This window comes from Somniosus microcephalus, chromosome 1, assembly GCF_052327205.1.
Source record: "Somniosus microcephalus isolate GS21.2 chromosome 1, FLI_Smic_1.0, whole genome shotgun sequence".
NCBI lineage: Eukaryota > Metazoa > Chordata > Chondrichthyes > Squaliformes > Somniosidae > Somniosus > Somniosus microcephalus.
The window spans coordinates 5,085,421-5,093,013 of record NC_140987.1 but is presented as its reverse complement, the minus strand read 5'-3'; positions in this window follow the sequence as shown (position 1 = coordinate 5,093,013).

Genomic DNA, 7,593 nt, shown 5'->3' with positions numbered 1-7,593 from the left:
GGGAAGGGGGCGATGATAAGGACTGGGGTACTCGAGAGGCAGTGGGGGATGGGGAAGGGGGTGATGATAAGGACTGGGGTACTCGAGAGGCAGTGGGGGATGGGGGAAGGGGGTGATGATAAGGACTGGGGTACTCGAGAGGCAGTGGGGGATGGGGGAAGGGGGTGATGATAAGGACTGGGGTACTCGAGAGGCAGTGGGGGATGGGGGAAGGGGGTGATGATGAGGACTGGGGTACTCGAGAGGCAGTGGGGGATGGGGGAAGGGGGTGATGATGAGGACTGGGGTACTCGAGAGGCAGTGGGGGATGGGGGAAGGGGGTGATGATGAGGACTGGGGTACTCGAGAGGCAGTGGGGGATGGGGAGGGGGCGATGACAAGGACTGGGGTACTCGAGAGGCAGTGGGGGATGGGGGAAGGGGGCGATGATAAGGACTGGGGTACTCGAGAGGCAGTGGGGGATGGGGGAAGCGGGCGATGATAAGGACTGGGGTACTCGAGAGGCAGTGGGGGATGGGGGAAGGGGGCGATGATAAGGACTGGGGTACTCGAGAGGCAGTGGGGGATGGGGGAAGGGGGCGATGATAAGGACTGGGGTACTCGAGAGGCAATGGGGGAAGGGGGCGATGATAAGGACTGGGGTACTCGAGAGGCAGTGGGGGATGGGGGGAGGGGGCGATGATAAGGACTGGGGTACTCGAGAGGCAGTGGGGGATGGGGAAGGGGGCGATGATAAGGACTGGGGTACTCGAGAGGCAGTGGGGGATGGGGGAGGGGGCGATGATAAGGACTGGGGTACTCGAGAGGCAGTGAGGGATGGGGGAAGGGGGCGATGATAAGGACTGGGGTACTCGAGAGGCAGTGAGGGATGGGGGAAGGGGGCGATGATAAGGACTGGGGTACTCGAGAGGCAGTGGGGGATGGGGGGAGGGGGCGATGATAAGGACTGGGGTACTCGAGAGGCAGTGGGGGATGGGGGAAGGGGGCGATGATAAGGACTGGGGTACTCGAGAGGCAGTGGGGGATGGGGGGAGGGGGCGATGATAAGGACTGGGGTACTCGAGAGGCAGTGGGGGATGGGGGAAGGGGGCGATGATAAGGACTGGGGTACTCGAGAGGCAGTGGGGGATGGGGGAAGGGGGCGATGATAAGGACTGGGGTACTCGAGAGGCAGTGGGGGATGGGGGAGGGGGCGATGATAAGGACTGGGGTACTCGAGAGGCAGTGGGGGATGGGGGAAGGGGGCGATGATAAGGACTGGGGTACTCGAGAGGCAGTGGGGGATGGGGGGAGGGGCGATGATAAGGACTGGGGTACTCGAGAGGCAGTGGGGGATGGGGGGAAGGGGCGATGATAAGGACTGGGGTACTCGAGAGGCAGTGGGGGATGGGGGAAGGGGGCGATGATAAGGACTGGGGTACTCGAGAGGCAGTGGGGGATGGGGGGAGGGGGCGATGATAAGGACTGGGGTACTCGAGAGGCAGTGGGGGATGGGGGAAGGGGGCGATGATAAGGACTGGGGTACTCGAGAGGCAGTGGGGGATGGGGGAAGGGGGCGATGATAAGGACTGGGGTACTCGAGAGGCAGTGGGGGATGGGGGAAGGGGACGATGATAAGGACTGGGGTACTCGAGAGGCAGTGGGGGATGGGGGGAGGGGGCGATGATAAGGACTGGGGTACTCGAGAGGCAGTGGGGGATGGGGAAGGGGGCGATGATAAGGACTGGGGTACTCGAGAGGCAGTGGGGGATGGGGGAAGGGGGCGATGATAAGGACTGGGGTACTCGAGAGGCAGTGGGGGATGGGGGAAGGGGGTGATGATAAGGACTGGGGTACTCGAGAGGCAATGGGGGAAGGGGGCGATGATAAGGACTGGGGTACTCGAGAGGCAGTGGGGGATGGGGGGAGGGGGCGATGATAAGGACTGGGGTACTCGAGAGGCAGTGGGGGATGGGGAAGGGGGCGATGATAAGGACTGGGGTACTCGAGAGGCAGTGGGGGATGGGGGAAGGGGGCGATGATAAGGACTGGGGTACTCGAGAGGCAGTGGGGGATGGGGGAGGGGGCGATGATAAGGACTGGGGTACTCGAGAGGCAGTGGTGGATGGGGGAAGGGGGCGATGATAAGGACTGGGGTACTCGAGAGGCAGTGGGGGATGGGGGAAGGGGGTGATGATAAGGACTGGGGTACTCGAGAGGCAGTGGGGGATGGGGGAAGGGGGAGATGATAAGGACTGGGGTACTCGAGAGGCAGTGGGGGATGGGGGAAGGGGGCGATGATAAGGACTGGGGTACTCGAGAGGCAGTGGGGGATGGGGGAAGGGGGTGATGATAAGGACTGGGGTACTCGAGAGGCAGTGGGGGATGGGGGAAGGGGCGATGATAAGGACTGGGGTACTCAAGAGGCCGTGGGGGATGGGGGAAGGGGGCGATGATAAGGACTGGGGTACTCGAGAGGCAGTGGGGGATGGGGGAAGGGGCGATGATAAGGACTGGGGTACTCGAGAGGCAGTGGGGGATGGGGGGAGGGGGCGATGATAAGGACTGGGGTACTCGAGAGGCAGTGGGGGATGGGGGAAGGGGGCGATGATAAGGACTGGGGTACTCGAGAGGCAGTGGGGGATGGGGGAAGGGGGTGATGATAAGGACTGGGGTACTCGAGAGGCAGTGGGGGATGGGGGAAGGGGGTGATGATAAGGACTGGGGTACTCGAGAGGCAGTGGGGGATGGGGGAAGGGGGTGATGATAAGGACTGGGGTACTCGAGAGGCAGTGGGGGATGGGGGAAGGGGGTGATGATGAGGACTGGGGTACTCGAGAGGCAGTGGGGGGATGGGGGAAGGGGGTGATGATGAGGACTGGGGTACTCGAGAGGCAGTGGGGGATGGGGGAAGGGGGTGATGATGAGGACTGGGGTACTCGAGAGGCAGTGGGGGATGGGGAGGGGGCGATGACAAGGACTGGGGTACTCGAGAGGCAGTGGGGGATGGGGGAAGGGGGTGATGATAAGGACTGGGGTACTCGAGAGGCAGTGGGGGATGGGGGAAGGGGGTGATGATGAGGACTGGGGTACTCGAGAGGCAGTGGGGGATGGGGAGGGGGCGATGATAAGGACTGGGGTACTCGAGAGGCAGTGGGGGATGGGGGAAGGGGGCGATGATAAGGACTGGGGTACTCGAGAGGCAGTGGGGGATGGGGAAGGGGGTGATGATAAGGACTGGGGTACTCGAGAGGCAGTGGGGGATGGGGGAAGGGGCGATGATAAGGACTGGGGTACTCGAGAGGCAGTGGGGGATGGGGGGAGGGGGCGATGATAAGGACTGGGGTACTCGAGAGGCAGTGGGGGATGGGGGAAGGGGGCGATGATAAGGACTGGGGTACTCGAGAGGCAGTGGGGGATGGGGGAAGGGGGCGATGATAAGGACTGGGGTACTCGAGAGGCAGTGGGGGATGGGGGGAGGGGGCGATGATAAGGACTGGGGTACTCGAGAGGCAGTGGGGGATGGGGGAAGGGGGCGATGATAAGGACTGGGGTACTCGAGAGGCAGTGGGGGATGGGGGAAGGGGGCGATGATAAGGGACTGGGGTACTCGAGAGGCAGTGGGGGATGGGGGAAGGGGGCGATGATATGGACTGGGGTACTCGAGAGGCAGTGGGGGATGGGGAAGGGGAGATGATAAGGACTGGGGTACTCGAGAGGCAGTGGGGGATGGGGGAAGGGGGCGATGATAAGGACTGGGGTACTCGAGAGGCAGTGGGGGATGGGGGAAGGGGGCGATGATAAGGACTGGGGTACTCGAGAGGCAGTGGGGGATGGGGAAGGGGCGATGATAAGGACTGGGGTACTCGAGAGGCAGTGGGGGATGGGGGAAGGGGCGATGATAAGGACTGGGGTACTCGAGAGGCAGTGGGGGATGGGGGAAGGGGGCGATGATAAGGACTGGGGTACTCGAGAGGCAGTGGGGGATGGGGGAAGGGGGCGATGATAAGGACTGGGGTACTCGAGAGGCAGTGGGGGATGGGGGGAGGGGGCGATGATAAGGACTGGGGTACTCGAGAGGCAGTGGGGGATGGGGGGAGGGGGCGATGATAAGGACTGGGGTACTCGAGAGGCAGTGGGGGATGGGGAAGGGGGCGATGATAAGGACTGGGGTACTCGAGAGGCAGTGGGGGATGGGGGAAGGGGGTGATGATAAGGACTGGGGTACTCGAGAGGCAGTGGGGGATGGGGGAAGGGGGCGATGATAAGGACTGGGGTACTCGAGAGGCAGTGGGGGATGGGGGAAGCGGGCGATGATAAGGACTGGGGTACTCGAGAGGCAGTGGGGGATGGGGGAGGGGGCGATGATAAGGACTGGGGTACTCGAGAGGCAGTGGGGGATGGGGGAAGGGGGCGATGATAAGGACTGGGGAGCTCGAGAGGCAGTGGGGGATGGGGAAGGGGGCGATGATAAGGACTGGGGTACTCGAGAGGCAGTGGGGGATGGGGAAGGGGCGATGATAAGGACTGGGGTACTCGAGAGGCAGTGGGGGATGGGGGAAGGGGGCGATGATAAGGACTGGGGTACTCGAGAGGCAGTGGGGGATGGGGAAGGGGGCGATGATAAGGACTGGGGTACTCGAGAGGCAGTGGGGATGGGGAAGGGGCGATGATAAGGACTGGGGTACTCGAGAGGCAGTGGGGGATGGGGGAAGGGGGCGATGATAAGGACTGGGGTACTCGAGAGGCAGTGGGGGATGGGGAAGGGGGCGATGATAAGGACTGGGGTACTCGAGAGGCAGTGGGGGATGGGGGAAGGGGGCGATGATAAGGACTGGGGTACTCGAGAGGCAGTGGGGGATGGGGGAAGGGGGCGATGATAAGGACTGGGGTACTCGAGAGGCAGTGGGGGATGGGGGAGGGGGCGATGATAAGGACTGGGGTACTCGAGAGGCAGTGGGGGATGGGGGAAGGGGCGATGATAAGGACTGGGGTACTCGAGAGGCAGTGGGGGATGGGGGAGGGGGCGATGATAAGGACTGGGGTACTCGAGAGGCAGTGGGGGATGGGGGAAGGGGGCGATGATAAGGACTGGGGTACTCGAGAGGCAGTGGGGGATGGGGGAAGGGGGCGATGATAAGGACTGGGGTACTCGAGAGGCAGTGGGGGATGGGGGAAGGGGGAGATGATAAGGACTGGGGTACTCGAGAGGCAGTGGGGGATGGGGGAAGGGGGCGATGATAAGGACTGGGGTACTCGAGAGGCAGTGGGGGATGGGGGAAGGGGGCGATGATAAGGACTGGGGTACTCGAGAGGCAGTGGGGGATGGGGGAAGGGGGTGATGATAAGGACTGGGGTACTCGAGAGGCAGTGGGGGATGGGGGAAGGGGGCGATGATAAGGACTGGGGTACTCGAGAGGCAGTGGGGGATGGGGGAAGGGGGCGATGATAAGGACTGGGGTACTCGAGAGGCAGTGGGGGATGGGGGAAGGGGGCGATGATAAGGACTGGGGTACTCGAGAGGCAGTGGGGGATGGGGGAAGGGGGCGATGATAAGGACTGGGGTACTCGAGAGGCAGTGGGGGATGGGGGAAGGGGGCGATGATAAGGACTGGGGTACTCGAGAGGCAGTGGGGGATGGGGGAAGGGGGCGATGATAAGGACTGGGGTACTCGAGAGGCAGTGGGGGATGGGGGAAGGGGGCGATGATAAGGACTGGGGTACTCGAGAGGCAGTGGGGGATGGGGGAAGGGGGCGATGATAAGGACTGGGGTACTCGAGAGGCAGTGGGGGATGGGGGAAGGGGGCGATGATAAGGACTGGGGTACTCGAGAGGCAGTGGGGGATGGGGGAAGGGGGCGATGATAAGGACTGGGGTACTCGAGAGGCAGTGGGGGATGGGGGAAGGGGGCGATGATAAGGACTGGGGTACTCGAGAGGCAGTGGGGGATGGGGAAGGGGCGATGATAAGGACTGGGGTACTCGAGAGGCAGTGGGGGATGGGGGAAGGGGGCGATGATAAGGACTGGGGTACTCGAGAGGCAGTGGGGGATGGGGGAAGGGGGCGATGATAAGGACTGGGGTACTCGAGAGGCAGTGGGGGATGGGGGAAGGGGGCGATGATAAGGACTGGGGTACTCGAGAGGCAGTGGGGGATGGGGAAGGGGGCGATGATAAGGACTGGGGTACTCGAGAGGCAGTGGGGGATGGGGAAGGGGGCGATGATAAGGACTGGGGTACTCGAGAGGCAGTGGGGGATGGGGGAAGGGGGCGATGATAAGGACTGGGGTACTCGAGAGGCAGTGGGGGATGGGGGAAGGGGGCGATGATAAGGACTGGGTACTCGAGAGGCAGTGGGGGATGGGGGAGGGGGCGATGATAAGGACTGGGGTACTCGAGAGGCAGTGGGGGATGGGGGAGGGGGCGATGATAAGGACTGGGGTACTCGAGAGGCAGTGGGGGATGGGGGAAGGGGGCGATGATAAGGACTGGGGTACTCGAGAGGCAGTGGGGGATGGGGGAAGGGGGCGATGATAAGGACTGGGGTACTCGAGAGGCAGTGGGGGATGGGGGAAGGGGGCGATGATAAGGACTGGGGTACTCGAGAGGCAGTGGGGGATGGGGGAAGGGGGCGATGATAAGGACTGGGGTACTCGAGAGGCAGTGGGGGATGGGGGAAGGGGCGATGATAAGGACTGGGGTACTCGAGAGGCAGTGGGGGATGGGGGAAGGGGGCGATGATAAGGACTGGGGTACTCGAGAGGCAGTGGGGGATGGGGGAAGGGGGCGATGATAAGGACTGGGGTACTCGAGAGGCAGTGGGGGATGGGGGAAGGGGGAGATGATAAGGACTGGGGTACTCGAGAGGCAGTGGGGGATGGGGGAAGGGGGCGATGATAAGGACTGGGGTACTCGAGAGGCAGTGGGGGATGGGGGAAGGGGGCGATGATAAGGACTGGGGTACTCGAGAGGCAGTGGGGGATGGGGGAAGGGGCGATGATAAGGACTGGGGTACTCGAGAGGCAGTGGGGGATGGGGGAAGGGGGCGATGATAAGGACTGGGGTACTCGAGAGGCAGTGGGGGATGGGGGAAGGGGGCGATGATAAGGACTGGGGTACTCGAGAGGCAGTGGGGGGATGGGGGAAGGGGGCGATGATAAGGACTGGGGTACTCGAGAGGCAGTGGGGGATGGGGGAAGGGGGCCGATGATAAGGACTGGGGTACTCGAGAGGCAGTGGGGGATGGGGGAAGGGGGCGATGATAAGGACTGGGGTACTCGAGAGGCAGTGGGGGATGGGGGAAGGGGCGATGATAAGGACTGGGGTACTCGAGAGGCAGTGGGGGATGGGGGAAGGGGGCCGATGATAAGGACTGGGGTACTCGAGAGGCAGTGGGGGATGGGGGAAGGGGGCGATGATAAGGACTGGGGTACTCGAGAGGCAGTGGGGGATGGGGGAAGGGGGCGATGATAAGGACTGGGGTACTCGAGAGGCAGTGGGGGATGGGGGGAAGGGGGTGATGATAAGGACTGGGGTACTCGAGAGGCAGTGGGGGATGGGGGAAGGGGGCGATGATAAGGACTGGGGTACTCGAGAGGCAGTGGGGGATGGGGG